The sequence below is a fragment of the Chlorocebus sabaeus genome, chromosome 24, assembly GCF_047675955.1.
Source record: "Chlorocebus sabaeus isolate Y175 chromosome 24, mChlSab1.0.hap1, whole genome shotgun sequence".
NCBI lineage: Eukaryota > Metazoa > Chordata > Mammalia > Primates > Cercopithecidae > Chlorocebus > Chlorocebus sabaeus.
The window spans coordinates 57,246,137-57,269,902 of NC_132927.1; the positions used below are offsets into that span (position 1 = coordinate 57,246,137).

At 40.7% G+C, this 23,766-nt stretch overlaps 2 protein-coding genes across 10 annotated transcripts in view; one reads left to right on the top strand and one right to left on the bottom strand.

Annotated features, from left to right (window-relative positions):
- CEP128 (centrosomal protein 128) overlaps nt 1-22,568 on the bottom strand; it is a 442,691-nt gene extending 420,123 nt beyond the window's left edge. For 4 of the 8 annotated variants that reach the window (XM_073011227.1, XM_007987482.3, XM_037984335.2 and 1 more), the window contains exons 1-3: nt 22,405-22,549; nt 20,101-20,256; nt 465-608 (exon numbers count right to left, since the gene is read on the bottom strand). The gene's annotated coding sequence lies outside the window, so the exon portion shown is untranslated. Of the gene's footprint in view, nt 1-464; nt 609-20,100; nt 20,257-22,072; nt 22,202-22,404 lie in introns of all 8 variants that reach the window. The other 4 variants (XM_037984336.2, XM_073011225.1, XM_037984338.2 and 1 more) reach the window with 4 other exon arrangements.
- An 11-nt stretch (nt 22,569-22,579) lies between these two features.
- Nucleotides 22,580-23,766, top strand: part of TSHR (thyroid stimulating hormone receptor) — a 191,953-nt gene continuing 190,766 nt past the window's right edge. For both annotated transcript variants that reach the window (XM_037984341.2, XM_073011229.1), the window contains exon 1: nt 22,580-22,904. The gene's annotated coding sequence lies outside the window, so the exon portion shown is untranslated. The remainder of the gene's footprint in view (nt 22,905-23,766) is intronic.

Below are 23,766 nucleotides of genomic sequence, written 5' to 3' on the forward strand. Positions count from 1 at the left end.
AATGTTTAAGATATAAAACAGTACAGACTAATAAAGTAAATATGCGTGTATCTACCACCAAGAACTAATAAATATTATCATTCTGACAGATGTACCTTTGAGAGTTTTTAGTAAAATATTTAGAACACTGTAAATAAAGTCTTAGTACCTTCCAGCCACCCCTCCTTCACCCAGTACTACTCCTGCCCCATTTTCCCAGGGATAATCACCAGCATGATTTCATGTATAACTCTCCAGGCTGTTTTTGTACTATTCCCACAGGCATGGGTACCTCAAAGTCTTTTTTTATAAAAAACACACTGCACTGAATTGATAAATATTAACAAGTAAAGATATGGGGGCATCTGAATTTAACTCTAAGGCAGAAAATCTTACTGGTATAAAATAAAATTAAGAACAACATAAACATAAATTATCTCCAATCGTCATATAATACAAGAAAAAAAAAATGATCTCTCACTTACCCCACTAGGATTACATACTTTTACTAAGACAGAATCACACGTTCCGGCATGAGTTTCACTAGCACACACACAAAGTCTTCAGCTATAAAGTTAAGTTACTGTAAGCAATAAAAGATGTTCAAACTCCTGCATCTGATGGAACTCCTGCAAAGACATCAAGATTTAAGATGAGATATATCTGAGAAATTGGCATGACTTTTTTTAAGCATATGAAACATTCAGCAACTATCTAAGGGCTTTAATTACATATGTTTCATAAATGTTAAACTAAGTAAAATTTCAAAATCTCATTATAATAAAAAATAGAATTTAGATTATTTTCATTGTTGATAAAAATCTGGCATTTTCTTCCACTATTACTGACAACACAAGGTCAGACATGATTCCCACAGCTAACTAACAGAACACCTAACTAACCCTTCATGCCACAACACAGAAGGCAGCTATAGTGGCAGAAGTCCATCCTTACCAAGAGTCACCAATCTATCATCAGCCAACACCATTACACCCCAGACACAGGACTGATAGAGGGAGAAGCAGATGAGAATGGAGTGGCCGCTGAAGTTGGCAAGAGGCTCACACCACATAATCAGAACCTACAGTAGAATACATGGGAGGCCAAGAAAATCCTGAGAGACCCTTAATATAACTGACTCAAAAAGAAAAGTACAAAGCAATAAGCATCAATTATACACTCCTTTTGTCATTAACAATGTACTATTTTACACTATAATTAAAAACTAATTTTATAAAAGAATGGTAAATAGTAACATCACTGGCAATAATGAAAACTGACCAGGCCTCTGAAAATATTTTCCTCAATTAAAGTTTACCTATTATTTCATTTCATGTCAATAAAAACATATGGAGAGTGGTCACATAAGGAAACAAATATTCAGGGCCATGAAAAGACATTTAACCTGATAATCTAAGAAATATAATTTAAACAATAAGATGCTTTTCTAGACTATGTAATTGTTTTCTGTTAAATGGTAACGTCTATGGTTAGTGAGGTTGTAGGGGAAGGAGCACTTCTACACTTTCCTAATGGGAACATGCAAATTTGAATAACTTGTCTGGAAGTCAGCAGGTAATAAGTATCAAGAAGAGCTTATACCTTTGCCCTGGTAATTACACTTCCAAAAATTTCTCCTAATAAAATCATTTAGAATACATATAGAAATTTATATACAAAAATATTTACTGTAATAGAGGCAAAATAAAAACAACTCAAATTCTCAAATTTCAAAATACAAGAATGGTTAAAGTAAGATATATCTATACAATGAACAGACATTAAAACATTTGTTTCTGAAGAACATTTAATGACAAAGCATGGGATAAAGGCAAGAATTCCAATTTCATAATAAACGTTATATGTTGTCTATATGTGTATATAAATGACCAGTTCTATGGTTTGAATGTCCCCTCCAAAATTCACATTGAAATCTAATCCCCAATGAGGCAGTATTGAGAGGTAAGACCTTCAAAAGGTGATTGGGTCATGAAGGCTCCTCCCTTATGAATGGATTAATCTATATACGGAGTAATGGATTAGTGGGCACTGTGGTTTTTTAAGAAGAGAGACCAAATAAGTACGCTTGGCCCCCTCACCAGGTGATACCCTATGCTGCCTCAGGCCTCTGCAGACAGTGCTCACCAGTAAGAAGGTTCTCACCAGATGCAGCCCCTCAACCTTGGACTTCTCAGGCTCCGTAACTGAAAGAAATAAAGCCCTTTTCTTCATAAATTACCCAGTTTCAGGTATTCTCTTATAAACAACAAAAAATAAGCTAGGACAACCAATATATAAATTTAGAGGTGTGGGGAAGGGCAGAGATAAAGGGGGAGTGGGGAGAAATGGAACAAAAATAGATTTACTATCCAGAGTTTATAGCTGATTTGTGTTTTCAAAAACATTCCGGCCGGGCACAGTGGCTCATGCCTGTAATCTTAGCACTTTGGGAGGCCAAGGCTGGCGGATTGCCTGAGCTCAGGAGTTCGAGACCAGCCTGGACAACACAGTGAAACCCCATCTCTACTAAAATACAAAAATTAGCCAGGCATGGAGGCATGCACCTGTAATCCCAGCTACTCAGAAGGCTCAGACGGGAGAATCACTTGAACCCGGGAGGCAGAGGTTGCAGTGAGCCGAGATTGCACCGCTGCACTCCAGCATGGGCGACAGAGCGAGATTCCATCTCAAAAAAAAAAAACCTACATTTCATGAATTTTCTAGAGTGATTTGCATTGTATAATCAGAGAGAAAACTATAATGTGTGCTTAAAAGAAACAAAAACAAATTAAACAAATTTAAAGATCTCTACAGAGATAGATTAATAGGCTGACAGCAGATTAACAGGCTGTCAACCCAGAAAATTTAATTAAATAAAAGCTCTATATTCAGAACTTCCATTTTCTTGGTAACTGTGTCCTTTTCCTCCCTGGCAACTTCTTGACCTTATGTCCTAGTCCCCTGGCATCTACCTAGGTAGGGCCATGCCACTAGTTCTCACCAACTGATGAGCTGAAGAAATGAGCCGATCACAGGGCCAATCTCTACTATTTCATACTGAAGAGCATTCACTGACCAAACGAAACATTTATCATGAGTTTATGAATTAAAAGAAAATTTCTTTTAATTTATATTATTTTCTCTTTGTAGTTTTACTGAGGTGCAGTTACTAGATTCAAAGATGACTCACTTAAAGAAACATTCTAAAATACTAGAATGAACGTAAAAATTGGAGGATATAAAAATATACTAATGTGTAGCAACATCACCTATGCAATCAAATTCTACTTTGGAAAACAAATTAAAAATGGTTCACAAGTTATATTTAATCACTATTATAATTTGAAGCCCAAAGAAGAATTATTAAGACTAGTAGAAAAAAACAATTATGTATGCTCAAGGAAAATCTTCATCATTGCCTTTAAAGATTTAAAAGAAAAAAGTTCAATTAGATAAGAAATTTACCCTCATTATCATAAGAAATTTCAGCATCACACACTGATGAAAGAAAAGGAAGAACTGCTAAATTTGAAGAATGACCAAACTCTTGAATAACAATTTAAAGAAACAGAAATACCTAAATTCCGGTTAAAGCTGAGAAAGGTATTTCTTTCAACTGGAGAAAAAACAGTAAACACTCTTCTGCAGCTTACTACCACCTGCTGGTGCAACAAAATTTCTTATTAACAAGCAAGCAACAACATTTGTGCTGTCTACTTTTCAGACATGAGCTTTTTCTAGATCTCTAGAGAAGACTAAGACGGCTGACCTTGGGAGAAAGTCTGGAATCTTAGAGCAAGCTCTGGGTCTGATATTACAATTCTTAGAATAGCTTATTTAGCTGCTCCCAACAAATCAGTATTTAAAGGCATAAATATGGTTGCTTCTGTCTTAATGAACCTTATAAAGAAAAAATACAGCCACCAGAGCAAATAATGAATCCTCATCAATTCACTCCCACTGAGGATCTATCCATCTAAAACAAATGCCCATATGCAAACTTGAATACTGCAACTAAAGAGAGTAAAACTGCATTCAACCCTTGTAATAAGAGGATTGACAATGAGCCTTTACAAACTCAAGTCCACCTCTTTTGTTATTTGACCTAAAGAGCCATCAGATTGTCTTCATTATAATGATGCACATTTGTATGTATGAGAGCTGTAATTTATTGATTCCCAAATCTCTTTGCCTCTGAGCCAGTTTAAAACAATTAGGATTTGCAAGCTGTTCCATAAAAGATAAGCACCCAGCATCGGGGTGATATTTCACAAAGACTGACTAGTGCATGTTAAGTAGGTGATTGCTTCTGTGGCCTCCAAGTGCCTCAGCTGTCCTTGTCCAAGGTAATCGTCCTCAAAGAAGATGTTCAAGGTAATTGTGTTGATATGTAGGGGGTAAGGGAAAATTGAGAGTGTATTTTACGCTTAATCATTAACAAAGTTCAAATTTTAGAATGTATTTGTCACTGTTTCTGATATGGTTAGGCTTTGTGTCCCCACCCAAATCTCATCTTAAATTGTAATCCCCATAATCCCCATGCATTTACTGAGAGACCTGATGGGTCGTGACAGGATCATGGAGGCAGTTTCCTCCATGCTGCTCTCATGATAGTGAGTTCTCACAAGATCTGATGGTTTTATAAGGGGCTCTTCCCTCTTCACTTCTTACTCTTCTCTCTCCTGCCACCATAGGAGAAGGTCCAAGCTTGCTTCCCCTTCACCTTACGCCATGATTGTAAGTTTCCTGAGGTCTCCCCAGTCATGCGGAACTGTAAGTCAATTAAACCTCTTCGTTTATAAATTACCCAGTCTCATGTCGTATCTTTAAAGCAGTGTGAAAATGGACTAATAGAGTTTCAATAGCTGTAGGACTTGAGAGCTTTGCCTCATCCTTCAAGTGAAAAAGTTAACAAGCCAGCAGACATTACCATGTAGAAACGGTTAACAATTGTACCTGTCTTCTTTACATCGGTGCTCTTCTTTAACTTCATCTGCTCAAAGCCTTTTGGCAAATTTATAAAAGATCAAAATCAAAAACTGTCCAGTCCACCAGTCAGTTCTGTTATGTTAGTGAACATAATACATTAGGAAACAGAATCAGATACTTAAATTGATTTTTCATCATTTAATGAGTTGTCACTACATTTAGAAATGAAAGATGAAAGTAAATAAATAAGTCATAGTCTTTGACAGGAGAGAAAGACGTTTAAGTGTATTGTAAATGGTGAGTTAATACAACAAAATCCTTGGGGAGTCAGGTTAGGATTTTTCCACTCATCTTGAAGGATGCACATAAGTTTGACAGGTGGATGAGACAAGGAAATAGAATCCAATTAAAAACTGTCTCAGAGAAAAGTAGACAGGATCCAAATAAGCTCAGCTCTTGCATTCTTCTACCAGGGAAGTTCTGCCCTCATCTGATTTTCATGCTATGGTTTCATGGGTTTTTTTCAATGATTCTACTATTTTCAAAAGAAAATAAAAACATTTGAAAGCCACTACTATAACTAAAGAAAAAAAAACTGAAGAATCCTGAGTGGAGAGTAACATGGTAATAAGCACATCAACAGCAGAACAGCTGGGAGGCTGTTGCAATCTATTAGGTAATGAATGGTGGGTACCTAAGCCAGTGGCAGCGGAAATGAAGTGTAGCAGGGATGAATTAACTCTGAGGGCAAGGTAAAAGAGTAAAAGATGAATCACAAGTTCCAGGTTTTGGTAGCTGGATGGATCCTGAACTATTAAACTGAGCAAAGAAATCAATGAAAAGAAAGAGCTTTTAGGAGAACATATGTTCTAAATTGAACTTGTCTAAGCTTCAATTATGAAGAGAGGATCAATTTGTGTTTCAGGGAGGAAATATCAAACTAAAGATGTCTAATAAGTAACTGGATATGTGAGTCTAAGGAAATATTTGATAGTCATCAGTATAGGGGTGGATAAGATCACCAAGAAAAAAATGCATGGTGAGAAAGGAAGTAGAACCAAAGAAAACCCAGAAGAACTCCAATATACAAAAGGCAGACAGAGGAGGTGGCAAATGAGATTGAGAAGAAACATGAAAGGTAGGTGGAAAACTAGAGGAAACTATATAACAGAAGTTATGAAAAGAAGGGTTTCAAAACAGCAAAAAAAAAAACTTACAATTTCCCAGTAATCAATGAATTGCCTTTCAACTCCAACTCCATCCTTCATTGTCTGCTCTTCACAAATAGAGCTGAGGCCTTTAAATATTTCTCCTTTGTAGCTAGCATAATGTTAAACTTTGTCATAGAAAGTGTTGGAAGGGTTGGTTTTTTTTTTGTTTTCTTTTTTTAACTCCAAGATGGTGGAATGGAGGCATCGTTGGCACGCCTCTCCCACTTGGAAAAACAAAATAGTGTGCAGAAAGTCATGCTACGAATTTTCTTCCAAGAAGCAACATAGGAACTTAAAAACACTGAAAGAAACTACAAACCCTTTGAAAGAAGCAGTGGGCAGTAGTCTACACGATAAACCAGGAGGAAAACTGGTAGCTGCCAGAGCATGAGTGGGGAGAGACTGCCTCCATGATACACTCTCCCACTGGGGAGCCGAGCAATCCAGGCCACAGGATAACACCTTAACCCTGCCCAGCCCTGGTGCTGACTTAGGGAGCAGTGAGGTTTTATGAAAAGGAGCAGCATTGAACCATGTTTACTCCCAGACCCAAGCAGGGACAGAGGGAAGCCATTCCTGATCCTACCTCAAAAGGGACCTCACCTGAAGTCTGCTGGTTAACTGAGGCAGTGGTCACAGGTTGAGAGAAGCTCCCAACTGAGACCTGTGATATAATCTTTAGTGGGGACAAACGCCCTTGGTCAGAACCGAGGAGTAGGCAGAAAGTGTGCTACAGCTGCAGGCACAGGACCTGGGAGCCTCTGCTTCACCGGCTGACCAGGAGGTGCACGACCTAAAAGCTGGTTTCTGTGTCAGTTGGGAACACTTATGTCTTGGGACAGTTTTGAGGGCTGCCTGGAACCCAGCTAGCTACTGCTAGCACAACACCGTGGGTATGAGACCTGCCTTGCCAAGTTCATGGGAGCTGAGTGGGGCTTACTGCCACCTGCTATCCCATCCTTCCCCTTGTGGATTCTTCGGTACAGCAGAGGTAGCTGTGTTCCTCCCTGGAACATTACCCCTGTGACCAGGGAACTGTCCTCTAATCCCCATTGGGGCCACTGTTTGCACTCAAATGTGGCGAGCCAGACTGTGGACTTGCCTGACCCAGCTCCGACTAGCTTTGCCCATCCACCTACTCTAGTAGCCTAACACGACAGAGACTTTTGCATGCTTCATGGCCCCACCCATTGCCTGAGACACCAGAGTACCTCCCCTGGGTAACATAAGGCAAGCACAATTCCCACCACTAATGGTACAACTGGTGCTCTTTTGCAAGCACCACCTACAGGCTGGAAGCAAACCAGCACAGCCCATTACAATATCTGCAGGGACATCATAGTGCTCAGGAAGAGAAAACGTTATGCATGACCTCAGCTACCACCATTGCCTGCATCGCCCTGGTTCACCAGGAGGCCCTGAGTCTGTCCACAGGCCCAGTACATTACTACTACAGCTGGCATTTGAGAAAGCCAACACACTAAGGCTATTTATAACCAAGGAAATCTCACAGAGTGTGTCACTCTCCTCTCACCCCCATCAGAGCCATGCTAGTACTCACTGTTGGGAAACTGGAGGACAGTTCACAGCAGTGGATCCCTTGTAGACATTCTCCAGCACCAGCCTAGAGTGTGGCAGCCCCACGAGGTGGCTAGACCCAGAGCAGCAGCAAGATTCACAGTAGTCTGGCCCTCAGAAACTGCTACTCCTAGGGTAAGGGGCAGCGTACCACATTAAGAGGGCAGACACTCCGTCGGACAAAAGAAACCAGACTCAGGCTCTGAGTCCCTGAACTTTCCACTTGTGGGAAATCTCTTTCAGCAGAGGCACAGGTGCAGTGCTGGGCTCAGTAGGGAAAGTATGCGGCTCTACCCCAATTGTCAGGCAGCCTTGGTGCTCATGAAGGATCTTGGAGAAGGGGACTTTTCTCCCCCTCACTCAGCACTGCAGACACAGCTGGGGCTCCTCCCACAGGAGCATGGCATGGGTGCATCTGCAGACAGCCTTTCCATAACACTTCAGGGTGGCTGCATCCCCACAAGAGGAGTGTCCTCCAGGTTCAGGCTTGCAAGAAAGCCAGAGTCACGATCCCCCTCTACACAGATGAAAAGAGGTGCCTGTCTAATGGGAATAGTCAGAGAACTTCATGCAGAGTGTGACTAGGAGATGGATCACTTTCCTGGTGGCCAGGAAGGGAGGCTGTGGTGGCTCCCTCCCTTGCCCACAAAAAGACCTCAGTGCATTTCACTGAGAGCTTCCCCAGCCATCTCTGTCAAGGCTGTGACCTCTGCCCACCACTGGGATACTGCATTTACCCAACTGCTTTAGTTGTAGCTGTTTTTCACCATGGGTACCTCCTACTGGCCTGTAGCCTGAACTGTTCAACCCAGTAAATAAAACAATAGGAAAAAAAAAAAAATTAAGTGCATACCACTGAGGAATGAGGTAAGCGTCAGAAGATTTCTCACTCCAGCCCCCCACAGGAGAGAGTAAACCTGTTCACACACCCAGCACATTGCTATTATAACCAGCATCAGAGAAAGCCATCACACAAAGATTTTCTGTAACCAAGAAACTCATACAAATGAGTCTTTGGCATTGAAAGTACCCAAAGCCAAAACTAGGTGACAATCAACTATAAACATTAAAGTCATACCCTCAAGGCAGGGCAGAGGGGAGAAAAAGTTCTTAAAAATCCCTGTCCAATCAAAAACAAATTCAAAAATAAGTAGAAGAAACAGTCTACCCAAATAAGAAGGAAACTAGAAAAATCATTCTGGCAATATGAAAAAACAGAGTTCCATAACACTCCCAAAAGATCACACTAACTCTCCAGCAATGCATCCAAACCAAGGTGAAATTTTTGAAATACCAGATAAAAAATTCAAAAGGTTGATTATTAAGTTATTCAAGAAGATAAAAGGGAAAGGTGAAAACCAACATAAAGAAATCAATGAAACAATTCAGGACATGAATGAAAAATGTTCTAAAGAGACAGACATTTCAAAGAAAAAAAAATGAGAACTTTTGAAAGTGAAAGGCACATTTAGGGAACTATAAAATGCAGCAAAAACTCTTAACACTAGACTAGATCGAGAAGAAGAAAGAATTTCAGAGCTCGAAAACAAGGCTTTCTAAGTAAATCAGACAAAAATAAAGAAGAATGAAAAGATATGAAGAAAATATCCAATAAATATGGAATTATGTAAAATGGCCAAACCTAAGAATCATAGGTGTTCCTGAGAAAGAAGGCAGATCCCTGTCTCTCTCCATATACAAAATTAACTCAAGACAGATTCAAGATTTAAATCTAAGAACTAAACCTATAAAAACTTAAGAAGAAAACCTAGGAAAAACTCTTCTAGACATTGGCCTAGGCAACAAATTCATGACTAAGACCACAAATGCAACAAAAGCAAAAATAAATAAATGGGACCTAATTAAACTAAAAAGTTTGTGCACAGCAAAATAAATAATCATCGGAGTAAATAAACAACCTGCAGGATGGGAGAAAATACTTGCAAATTATGTATCCAACAAAGGACTAATATCCAGAATCTACAAGGAACTCAAACATATTGGGGAAAAAAAGTAATCTTATTAAAAAGTGGGCAAATGACATAAATAGACATTTCTCAAAAGAAGATATACAAATGGCCAACAAATATGAAAAAAAAAAGACCAATATCACTAATCAGAGAAATCCAAATGAAAACCACAATAACACAACCTTATTCCAGCAGAATGGCCATTATTAAAAAGTCAAAAAACAACAGATATTGGTATCGATGTAATGAAAAAAGAATGTTTATACACTACTGCTGGAAATGTAAATCAGTACAACCTCTACGGAAAACAGTAGAGATTTCTCAAAGAACTGAAAGTAGGTCTATCATTTGATTCAAGAATCCCACTATAGGGTATCTACCCAAAGGAAAATAAGTCACTATGTCAAAAAGACAGCTGCACATCTATGTTTATCACAGCACAATTCACAATTGCAAAGATATGGAATCAACCTAAATGCCCATCAACTGATGAATGCATAAAGAAAATGTGGTACATACGTATACCATGGGAATACTACTCAGCCATAAAGAAGAACAAAATAATGTATTTTGCAGCAACTTGGTTAGAACCGGAGGCTATTATTCTAAGTAACTCAGAAATCAGAAAACAAATATTTCATGTTCTCACTTATAAGTGGGAGCTAAGCTATGGGTACACAAAGACATACAGAGTGGTAGGGTGGACACTGGAGACTCAGAAGGGGGCAGTGTGAGAGGGGGTTGAGAGATGAAAAGCTACCCATTGGGTACAATGTACACTACTCAGGTGACAGGTGCCTAAAATCCCAGACTTCACCACTATACAATTCATCCATGTAACCAAAAACCACTTGCACCCTAAAGCAGGGGTCTCCAGCCATGAGCCAAGGACCACTACCAGTCCATGGCCTGTTAGGAACCTGGATGCACAGCAGCAGGTGAGCAGTGGGTGGGTGAGCAAAGCTTCATCTGTATTTACAGCCGCCCCCCTTCACTTGTGTTACCACCTGAGCTCCACTTTCTGTCAGATCAGCGGTGGCATTAGATTGTCCTAGGAGCACAAGCTGTACTATGAACTGTGCAGGCGAGGGATCTAGGTTGTGTGTTCCTTATGAGAATCTAATGTCTGATGACCCAAGGTAGAGTTGAGGTGGTGATTCTATTCCTAGGGAGCAGCTGCAAATACAGATTACCACTAGCAGAGAGGTTTGACTGCACAGAGACCATAGTAAATCGATGGCTTGCAGACTCATATCAAAACCCTATCAGTGAGTAGCAAGTGACAAGCTGCATCTGGCAGCAGGCTTTAAGTCAGAATCTGATACTTACTTCAGTCTGCACGTGGCCCGCCCATTCTTTTATTTACCACTTCTGTCCATACCTCTTTCCTGCACTATGCGCTTGTCTCAGTCACTGTTTTGGTAAGCCCACAAGCTAACCCTAGCCAAAATGAGTAAAAAGCAAATGTCCCTGGAGAACCTCTTTGAAAAGGGGGAAAGATCCAATGACAGGACAGCAGAAGATGTTAAAAGTGCCAACAAAAAAGAAAACTACATTTAAAAAAATTACCAAGAGTCCTACTTAAATTAAGAGTTCATTGCAACAGGTGATTCACCTTCTCCAAGCCTGCTTTGTATATGTGGTGACCAGCTATGCAATAAAGCCATGAAACCTTCAAAACTGCTTCACCACATGGAGACCATGCACCCTGCATTAAAAGACAAGCCTTTGGAGTGTCTCAAAGGAAAAAAACATGAATACGAAGAACAGAAGCAATTATTGAAGGTCACCACTTCATCAAATGCATGTGCACTGTGAGCATCATTCTTAGTGGCTAACCACATTGCTAGAGCTAAGAAGTCCTTCACTATTGGTGAAGAGTTGACCTGCTTGCTGCTAAGGACATCTGTCATGAACTTTTAGGAGAGACTGCAGTTCAACAGGTAGCACATGTTCCTCTTTTGGTTAGCACTACAACTAGATGAATGGATGAATAACAGAGGATACTGAGGTACAATTGCTAAAGAGGATTAATGAGTCATCATGGTATGTAATCCAGGTTGATGAGCCTATCAATGTTGACAATAAGGCACCAATGCTTGTTTTTATGCGATATATTTTTCAGGAGGATGTGCATGAGGATACCATATGTGTACTTTTGTTGCCAACCAACACCACAGCTGCAGAACTATTAAAGTCTTTGAATGACTACATATCAGGAAAACCAAATTGGTCATTTTGTGTCGGTATGTGCACAGACAGAGCAGCTGCCATGACTGGATGGCTTGCTGGTTTCACTACTCAAGTCAAAGAGGGTGCTTCTGAATATGAGTCTATGCACTGTGTCATCCATGGAGAAATGCTGGGTAGCTGAAAAATGTCACCCGAACTTAACAACGTTTTGCAGGATGTGATTAAAATTACCAGTCACATTAAAGTACGTGCCCTTAACTCATGTCTGTTCTTGCAGCTCTGTGAGGAGATAGATGCAGAGTACACACGTCATCTCTTATACACAGAAGTGAGATGGCTTTCTAAAGGTAGGTCACTGGCCAGAGATTTTGAGTTACAAGAGCCACTCCAGAGAGCTCTTTTAGAAATAGTCACTACTGGCAGCACATTTCAGTGACAAATGGGTTGCAAAACTTGTTTACTTGTGTGACATATTCAAATTCGACCTGCTCCACAAACTCAATCTGTCCCTTCATGGGAAAATGACAACTGTGTTCAAGTCAGCAGATAAAGTGGATGCATTCAAAACCAAACTAGATTTATGGGGGCAACCAGTGAACATTGGGAGTTTTGACATGTTTCAAATATTAGCAGAGATTTTGAAAGAGACTGAGCCAGGGCCTCCTTTCTCCCAGCTGGTGTATGATCATCTATCTCAGCTTTCAAAGGAGTTTGAGCACTACTTCCTGATATGGTCTGGCTGTGTCCCCACCCAAATCTCATCTTGAATTGTAGTTCTCGTAATACCCATGTGTCGTGGGAGAGACTGGTGGGAGGTAACTGACTCATGGGGGCAGTTACCCACCATGCTGTTCTCGTGATAGTAGTGAGTTCTCACAAGATCTGATGGTTTTATAAGGGGCTTTCCCTCCTCTGCCTGGCACTTCTCTCTCCTGATGCCATGGGAAGAAGGACATGTTTGCTTCCCTTCCACCATGATTGTAGGTTTCCTGAGGCCTCCACAGCCATGCGGCACTGTAGGTCAATTAAACCTCTTTCCTTTATAAATTACCCAGTCTCGGGTATTTCTTCGTAGCAGCATGAGAACAGACCAACATACTTCTCAACCACCAAAGATCCCCAAATTGGGAAGAAATGGTTCCACGATCCACTTGTAAATAAATCAGGTGAATCAACTCTGTTCATGCTAGAAGAGGATCAACTTCTTGAGACTGCAAATGACTCTGGCCTTAAAAGTATGTCTGAGACAACTTCAAACCTCTATATGTTCTGGATTTAAGTCAAGGCAAAATATCCTGAGATCGCCTTGTGCACCAAAAAGCCTGCTTCCATTGCCAACATCCTATCTTTGTGAAGCAGGGTTTTCTGCAGTGACAGCAACCAAAATGAGACTACAAAGTAGAATGGACATAAGCAACACACTTTGGGTGTCACTGTCTCCCATCACCCCGAGATGGTACTGTCTAGTTGCAGGAAAAAAAAGCTCAGGGCTCCCACTGACTCCATGGTGAGTAGCATAATTATTTCATTATATATTACAGTGTAATAACAGAAATAAAGTGCACAATGAATGTAATGCACTTGAATCATCCCAAAACCATCCTTCTCTCTGCCTCCCAATCTGTAAAAAAATTGTCCTCCATGAAAAGTGCCTCTGGTGCCAAAAAGGTTGGGGATCCCTGCCTTAAAACTATTGAAACCAAAAATAATGATAATCATAATAACGATTTTTTAAAAGGACACTGCAGTAGGAAGGGGCTTCTCTTTCTGGTTCCATGTTTTCCGTTTGTTGCATTTTCATTTCAGCATCTTGTGTGAGGGATATCCAGTGGTACTCAACTCCATCAAGTGTCAGCAGTACCTGCATTGGGCAGCTTCCCATCAAGCCTCAGTAACCCAACCCCTACTCAGATTCTTAGTGAATCTGACAGACACCCTCACAGTCAATCCCCCTGCTTCACCCTACCAGCATCCTGAAGAGGTATTTCCTGCCCATCATTTGTGGTGCGGTTCCCTGCTTTCCAGCATCACTCTGCCTTTAATTAGGAACAGTGTCCCCTCCTTGTCCAGCAACTGTGGATCAGCTATGGCCCAGTAACTCAGCAAGTCTCTCCACCATTCGGGGACTACAGCCACACCTTCTCCAACAAGGTCTGAATCCCAGCCTTGAAGAGAGCCCCCTCCCATTTATACCTCCTTTGGGCACTCTCTCTCAGCCCAGGGGATTCTTTAGAGTCATCTCTGTCCTTTTACAGATAATCCCCTTATAGTTCATTATATCAGGAGTCAGCAAACTTTTTTTCTCTGCCACAACTATTAGCCTCTGCCAGCTGTAGCACAAAAGCACAGACAATTACAGATGAATGGGGTCGCTTGATTTGACCTGTGGTAGGCTAAATTTAGCCCATGGGATATGGTTTACCAACTGCTCCTGTATGTTAAACTTTCCCTGTCAAAATTACTGTGGGACATCTGTCTCGCCTGTTTAGGGGCAAATGCTGACTGAACTCTAACTGAGAGATGAATGCAACAAATATGCCAAGTAGGAAAAGGAATAGAAAGTATCCTTTGGAAGTGCTAGTGACTGCATCAAAAGCAGTCTCAGTAAAACAGCTTAGGTGAGGATGATGCCAGGTTGCGGAGAAAATAGGAGGTGAAAAAGCAGAAGCACTGTGTATAAATCATTCTTTTAGGAAATCTGGATATGTGAAGAAAGAAAGAGATTAGTAGCTAGAGAGGAATATTTATGTGTGGGAAATAAGCCTCAGATTGCAAAATAGTTGAGGTTCTGATGCCAGGCAGGTCCAATATGCAAGAAATAAGATGGCAGACTTCAGACAAGCCCTATCTACCATTAGGATCCATGCAAGCAAGGCACTTATTGTTGAGAGTCCTGTGTAACCACCGGCTGAGGGTTTGCTACACTTCTTTCCTGCAAACACTGTGACATACTTTCCCCACCCTCTGCAGTTAATTCCCAGCTTTCAAGCCTCCTGTCCTAATAAGTTACACAAATAATGGCCTTCATCCTAAAACTGCTTTGTAGTACCAGATGGTTCAGCAAACTATGGCACAGCCAATTTTAAGGGTCAGGAAGAAGATCATGATTTCTTGCCTAAGAACTCAAAGACCATCCTTTGGCAAAAGTTTATTGAGCAGACCTTAAAATTAAAGGTATCGATATGAAATGTTTTTTAAAACCTCGATAAAGTAGAAACATACTGGATTTAACGATTGGAGCACATAGCTGGAAATCAGAACATCAGAGGTACAAACCCGAGAATCACCATTTCCTGAGCACCTCGGTATGAAAGGTACTTTGCATACAGTCAAGTATCTCTGCAAAGCTTGGCTTAACCTCAGGCCAACCTTACAAAGAGGATTTCTAACCTCCCCAAGGGCATATACTAGCTCTTGTTTATCTATTCCCAGGCTCCAGAATAGTGTCTTAGTGTTTGGCACATTCAATATTTACTTCTTAAATGAACAAAGTAGTCCCTGTTTTGCAAACGAAGAACTACTAAGGCTCCCAGTAGTTAAGCAGCTAGAAAAGCCTGGATTCAAACCACACCTTAAAGCAACCTTCTAAATAACTAGGAGACCCCACAACTGGAAACATATATAAACCAAGACAGAAAAGAAAATTTGTTTTAGTTTGCTTTTTGGTAAAATTATGAGACTATGATATATTACTTGCTGACATTTATACAAAGGCATAATAATGTTCAACTTTATTTAAACAATAATAGCTACTGATTTATGGTTTTCTATGGACTAAATTCTGTACTAAGTGCTTTACATACACTCTGTCATTTAATCCTCATAACACTATTATTATCATCCCCATTTTATAGAAAAGAGAACTAAGGCTTAAAGAAGCAAAGTAACTTAAGTGGCAGAGCCAGGATTCAAATCCAGGCAAGAAGACTATTTCCAAAACTCAACTTTTAAATCGATACACTTGTTACATGTAAATGGCAGTGGCGAAAAGGCAAAAAAACAAAAACAAAAAAAACAGGTGCACCAGTGAGTAAAGGTACTCTTCCCTAAAAGCAAAATAAGCTGATAAGAACAAAGGGCTGGGGTGGGCACAGTGGCTCATGCCTGTAATCCCAGCACCTTGGGAGGCCGAGGTGGGTGGATCACTTGAGGTTAGGAGTTCGAGACCAGCCTGGCCAGCATGGTGAAACCCCGTCTCTACTAAAACTACAAAAATTAGCTGGGTGTGGTGCTGAGCACCTATAATCCCTGCTATTTGGGAGGCTGAGGCAGGAGAATTGTTTGAACCCAGAAGGTAGAGGTTGCAGTGAGCCGAGATTGCACCACTGTACTCCAGTCTGGGTGACACAGTGAGACTCTGTCTTAAAAAAAAAAAAAAAAGAATAAAGTACTTATTGTTGGAATTAAGGCTGTGAGTCCCCCCAAAAAAACAGAACACACATGAGCTAGCTTAAGTGAAACAGAAATTAATCGTTTTTAAAGAATACAATAATGATGGTAGCGGTGGTGGCGGTCATCATGGTAGAAGCAAAAATAAGCAATAATATTAATAACTCAACAATTAAATGGCCCGTTTCTGTGCCAGGCCCTGTTCTAAGCACTTTACTTGTATTAACTAATTTAACCCCAACAACAGCCCTGTAGAGTAAACATAGCTGTAACCAATATCACAGGTAAGGAAACAGCTTCCAAAAGTTAACTTGCCCAAACTCAAAAAAGTAGAAAGCTTTCTTCCACACAGACATCTCTATTCCACAACCAAAACCTAGCAGGCTCAGTTCCAGGCTGTATTTTTGCTCTGATTTCATCAGGAGTCCACCCTGGTCCAGCACCTCAGAGCAGGAGGCAGAATCAAATGGACCAGTGCCTGGAAGCAGAGAATTAAAGCTCATCCATTCATCCATGAGCACATTCATTCACAAGCACTTATTCATCCATTCACCAGCACCTGTTTCATAGCAAACCCTGTCGGCAGAGTAGATTCTAAATGTTTATCAAGCCAGGCACAGTGGCTCATGCCTGCAATCACAACACTTTGACAGACCAAAGTGGGAGGATCACTCAAACCCAGGAGGTCGAGGTTGCAGTGAGCCAAGATCACACCACTGCACTCCAGCATGAGTGACAGAACAAGACTTCATCTAGGAAGGAAGGAAGGAAGGAAGGAAGGAAGGAAGGAAGGAAGGAAGGAAGGAAGGAAGGAGGGAGGGAGGGAGGGAGGGAGGGAGGGAGGGAGGGAGGGAGGGAGGGAGGGAGGGGAGGGGAGGGGAGGGGAGGGGAGGAAGGAAGGAAGGAAGGAAGGAAGGAAGGAAGGAAAATGTTTATCAGAATGAATTAAATGGATTCATGTAACCACAAATATTCCCATCTCCCAAATACTCCAAGCACCAGCATTACACCTTTCAGAGAGGTGTACATATCTGACAAAAGCCTGATAAGCCTCTTAGGGTCATTCATAATTAGTGATAACAAGATACCAGAAACAAGATTTAAAACCTAAAAGAAAAACTCACAAAAATAGTTGCGTTATATGGGAACCAAAGGGTTAATCAGCTCCTTCAAAAACACAAGGAAAAGAACAGTCCAGTTGTAAAAGACTCAAAAGATATATAAACAGACAATTCACAGAAATCAAATGACCTTAACAAATGCTATTTGTTATTTCACTAAATAATTGCAAATTAAAATAATAAAATGATATTCTTGTCTATCTGTTTTATACAGATGAAAAAAACCTCTCACAGGGTTAGCAAAGTTATACCTTGTTGTAAGAGTATTAACTATAAAAAACTATATTAACATGTATATCTACTATGTACCCACAAAAATTAAAAATTTAAAAAAAAAAAAAAGCTACATTAGCTTTTCTGGAGAAAAACCTGGCAATACAAGTAAAAATAAATAATACAGGCCAGGCGCAGTGGCTCATGCCTGTAATCACAGTATCTTGGGAGGCCAAGAGAGGAGGACTGCTTGAGCCCAAGAGTTCGAGATGAGCCTGGGCAACATAGTGAGACCCTGTCTCTACAAAAAAATAAAACAAAATTAGCCAGGTGTGGTAGTGCACACCTGTAGTCCTAACTACTCAGAAGGCTGATGTGAGAGGATTTCTCAAGCCTGGGAGGTAGAGGCTGCAGTGAGCCAAGATCGCACCACTGCACTTCAGCCTGGGTGACAGAGTGAGACCCTGTCTCAATCAATCAATCTGTAATATACATAGATGTTGACCCAGAAAATCTATTTCTATGACTATTATCCTAGGAAGATAAAAGAAGATATTTATATAGATAGATATATTTTACGTATAGACATATGCATAAGAATTTCACTGTAGAAATTCTTCAGAAATTTTAATTCACTCATCCATTCATCCATGAGCACATTCATTCACTCCACCCTGGGCAACAGAGTGAATGAATTTTTTTATACTTGTAAAATAAGAAAAAAATATAAATCCACTGGATAAGAATACATAAAATGTATCTAATCACTGGGATACTACGTATCTGTTAAAAGAGACAAGGTTGAATCCTAAGTGCTGACCTGTAACACTATGTTGTTACAAAAAAGAAAAACACACTATACGACAGTATGAATGTATTGAAACTACTTCATATCAGATTCAACCCAGAGACATTACATGGATAGTGTATTCTATAATATACATGCTAACATAGTTTTTAATAATCTAGTAAATCTAGATTATTTTTATATTATTTTCAAAATTTCTGGACCAAATTATCCTAATAGGCCCCCCATCCAGCTCTAAAATTCTTTAATCCTTTTTTTTTTTTTTTTTTTTTTGAGACAGCATCTTACTCTGTCACCCAGGCTGGAGTGTAGTAGTGTGATCACAGTTCACTGCAGCCTCGACCTGCTGAGCTTGAGTAATCATTCCACCTCAGCCTCCTGAGTAGCAGGGACCAAAGGTGCATGCCACCATGCCTGGCTAATTTTTTTATTTTTTTTGTAGAGAAGGGGTCTTGCTATGTCGCCCAAGGTATTCTCAAATTCCTAGGCTCAAGCGATCCTCCTGCCTTGGCCTCCCAAAGTGTGGGATTACAGGCATCAGTCAATGCACCTGGCCTAATCCTATAAAGTTGGTACACCATTGATCTTATACACAGTGTTAGTATTTTTTTTTTTTTTTTTTTGAGACGGAGTCTTGCTCTGCTGCCCAGGTTGGAGTGCAGTGGCACACAAAGCTCTGCCTCCCGGGTTCACGCCATTCTCCTGCCTCAGCCTCCCAAGTAGCTGGGACTACAGGCACCTGCCACCATACCCAGCTAATTTTTTCATATTTTTGGTAGATACGGGGTTTCATCATGTTAGCCAGGATGGTCTCGATCTCCTGACCTCATGATCCGCCCGCCTCAGCCTCTCAAAGTGCTGGGATTACAGGTGTGAACCACCATGCCCCACCACACAGTGTTAGTATTGCAAGGCCACAGTGTGTCTCCCCTCTACGTTTCAGAACCTTTTATTGAAGCACAATATGAAATCCAAAAAAAGATTCAGAATTTTTATATCTATGTTGTAAATTTAAACTTTTAACATTACACCTTTAATTATCAATTATAATTCATGTTGAATTTATTTATGGAAATCACAAATTATAATGATCTCTTACCTCAATAATAATATAAGGACCACTATATTTTTAAAAAAAAACTAAGATAACTTTTTGAACATTGAAAGAGATGAATAACTACACATTCTGCCATATATGATACACTTAACCCAAAAATGTTGAATATGAATCAAACTCTATTAGAGGGCACTTATAAACAGCAATGAAGCCCCTTGGCAGTGGGTGGGACTGAAATTTGGAGTCAGAAGACCTGGAAACAACGACCACTCTTTTGGCTCCAGAATCCCAAACAAATCAAATAACCTGCGACTCAACTGCCTCCTTTGTAAAAGCATGATAAAGGAATTATATAATGCCTGTAAAAGGTGCCTGACAGAGTGCCTGAGACAAAATAGGTTCTCATTTTCTTGTTTAATAGAAACAGCTGCATCACTGTTGCTTTTATTAAGGTTAAGGACATCTCAACTTAACTAGTTTCTTCATCTGAATGTTTGTAACATTGTATACACAACCATTCTATACTTTTTTATACTATATATTAGAAAGGGAATTCTTGTTTCCAAAACTCTATTTGTTGGCATAGTCTTTTCCACCATAAATATGCAAAAACATGTGTTATCTCCAAAATTCAGGGAGAAAGCATACTTACAAAGCACACCCCCAAAGCTCCGAGTTGCTCTTCTCTGAGCTCAACGCTCTTTTTAGGCACATATGTCTGCCTCCTATCATTTCTTCATGAGGTTCAGGGCAAAGGGCCTAGTCAAGCAGATGATCTTTGGTTGCCCCTAGACTTTCCCCAAACCACCTACAAATAAACGAAAGGGGTAAGACATACCTACAACTTTAAACATTTTTAAATAACGAAATAAGAAAATTAGGTCCCTATGTACAGACTATGGCATAACACAGAGCAGAGAAAATGCTCCTAGAATCATTCAAAAGCCCAAGTGACCTCACTACAATTCTTCACATCCAAGTGCCCAGCCAACATATTGTCACTGGCGACTTCCATCCATGCCTGGTCATCCCTGGGGCTTGCCAGAGAGTTCATGCTCCAGTGTGAACCGCAGCCCAAGTCTAGCCAAAAGTACTACGCCATGAGCATGTCTAAAAGTTGGTAACTAAGTCAGGTAACACAGTTAACATGTTACTTCTGAGTGTGGTGACCCAATGGTACTTCTAAGCCAGTCTAACACTCCTAAAGGAAATATTTTACAAGCTGTCCAGTTCTTCCCATACTCAGTGCTACAATTAAATAAATAAAAGTAAAATGCCTTTGGTTGTAGGAAAGAGCTATGGATAGAAATGTTTTCAATTATTTGTGACTGCTTTCGAAGCAATCTCTAAGAATCCACAGGAAGTGATCCAGAGAACTGGGAGTTGTCTACATAAAAGGTAGATCTGGGAATACATCTATAAACCATTTCAAGGAAAAAAAAAAAGGTATTCTGAAAAAGCTAATCAAAATAAAACTGTCAAGAAACAGTTCAAAGAGACTCAGGTTATGCAATGGCAGACAAGATATGCTGAGAGAACATACGTACACTGCACACTTCACTCTTCTAACAAAACAGTCACCATAACCCATGAGTCATAGGCACAACCAAATTTATGTATGCCAATGTGAAACTGCCGAAGTTTTAACCTTATCTCTGTGCTGTCCAGTACAGTAGTCACTAGACACATGACTACTGAGCTCTAGCTCTAGCCAGGTCAAACTGACATATGCTATACATGTAAAATACACACCAGATTTTGAAGACTTAAAATATTTTTTTTTTAATGTATAGACAGGCATGGTGGCGAGCTACTGCGCAGGCTGAGACAGGAGACTCACTTGAACCCAGGAGATGGAGGTTGCAGTGAGCCCAGATTGCGCCACTACAGTCTAGCCTGGGCAACAGAGCCAGATTACATCTCAAAAAAAAAAAAAAAAAGTAAAAATCTCAATAAGTATAATAAATATATATATTGTATATATATACTCAAGTATATATATTGAAATAAAATATATATAAGATGTATATATTGTATATATAGATCTCAAAAAGTATATATATTGAAATAAAAATTTCAATATTACTCCATTGAAAACATTTTTCTGTATTGTGCTAATTAACTATTACAATTATTTTCACCAGTTTCTTTTTACTTTTTTAATGTTGGTACTAAACATTTAAATTCACTTGTGTGGCTCACACTGTATTTGTATTTGACAACACTAATCTGCATAATTAATAAAAATAAACAACAAATGCTGAGCACTTGCAGGGCGCCAGGCACTGTGCTAGATACTTTACATAATACTCAAATCAATGCTGCAATTAATGGCAGAGTTTTACCAGACGCCTACATAACAGATTGGCTCCATCAAACCAATAAAAGATGCAGCTGGGATTCAATGTCAGGTATTTTCACGAAATAATTCAATTAAGGCACAGCTAACAGCTAAGGCTGGGGCAATTCCCATGATGGCACGGGAAAAAGAGCTCACTAATACAGCGTTCCCGAGAGTAGCAAGCTTTTTGTGACTACAAAACAGGTATTTAAAAAAAATAATAATAATAAGTTCCATAGCAGGACAGGCAAGCAAATGTCAGACGGTTCTCTAAAGGACCTACCGAATGAGTCCAATCTCCTGTCCCTTAAAGCTTCACAGATGCTAGCGGTACAGCAAGCTGCTCCCAAAGGAAGGACAATGCAGTCCAGATTCGCTGGATAACCTGGCCAGGACCTGACCGCGGACACCCCTGCCGAGGGAGGGAGGCCTTGGGATGACAGGCGCGCCGTCTCCCCTCACCTCTGCACACACTCCACCCATCCACTGCCCCACCCCAGATCCCGCGCCGCTCCGAGGTCCCCACCCCTAGGACGAGGGGAAGCGGGACTAAAACGTCTACAGTAAGACGGGGAAGTGGTCGAAAAAGGGCAAGGGGGAGGTGGGCGCAGGTACCTGAGACGGAGGATGACCCCAGCTCCTTAATGCCGGATCATCGCCTAGGCCCCACCCGGCTCCCGCGGCTACCAGTGACCCAGAAGGTGCAACTGACCAAACGCAGCGACTCAACCGACTCTGCTCTCCCCAGACTCGCAGCTATGGCAACTTGAACTAGCCGCCCAGCCACAGCGAGAGTACAGGACCCCGCTGCCGCCGCTTGGCCCTCTGGGAGTTGTAGTCCATCTCGGCCTCACCATCAAGGAGTTACCAAGGGAGAGGGTCCGGAAAAGGAACTACAAATCCCAGGATGACATACAGCTGGCCTTCGGGTAACTTTCCCGGAAAAGAAGCCTGATCCCTCGGCCGCGCCCTCTTGCCCTGCTCTATTTTTTTTTTTAAAGGACGAGCCTCCTTTGTAGGAGGCAAACTCCAGATAGAAAGTGAATTAAAATGCTTCCTTAACCTTGACTGTAATTTTACTCCCTGGGGAACAAAAGGAGTCCCCGAGGACTACGGTAAGATGGGGAAGTGGTAGAAAAAGGGCAAGGGAGCGGTGGGAGGACAGGGAAGGACAATTTCTAGCACTGAAATGTAAAAATCCCCTTAATACCAGCGTCCAGTATATTGTTCCAAAGACTCACAAATTCTTAGAACCGGACGGGAACAGAGAAGATTATGTAGTCCAACCTGCTTGGCCTGGAAAGAGGAAGGGACTTGCCTAAGAGCCTATGGCTCATTCCCGGCACACCGAAAGTAGATGTGAGGCTGTCAGCTCATACTGCTGCTACTTCAGTCTAGGTGTCATCCCCTCACTCTAGAACATAAAAGAAATGTTTTCCACTCAGGGGAGTTGTTTCAGTCACGAAGAGAATGAAAACCTCAATAAAAAAACTGAACTTTGGAAAAACTAAGAAGTAACAAATTAGTCATGTAAATTGCCCTTCTTCTCCGCCAAAAAGACCACTTCCCCTTCCTTCTTTGAGGCTAAACTCAAGTATTACCTGATCTGTGAAAGCTTTCCTGGCTACGTGAAGAAGAGCTAGATAATGTTTAATAACAAGCGTTCCTTAAAGTAATAATTCTGTGCTCTATACTCCATTTCCCAGTTGGTCTCCTCTATTAGCCCTTCAAAGGGACCTAACCTTTTTTTAAATTTTCATCTTTCTTCTCACCCTTTCCTCACTTGCCCTTCTCCGTTCATATCCCCCTCTCTGTCTCTTTTTCTCTCTCCACCTTTCTCTCCTTACGTCCCTCCTTACCCCTCCCCCGCAACAGGCAGTCATAAATAATTAGCACATAAATTTGATAGAGTCGAATTATTCGAATATTTTTGTCTAGCCAACACTGAGACATAAAACTATCTCATATTGGTTTGAA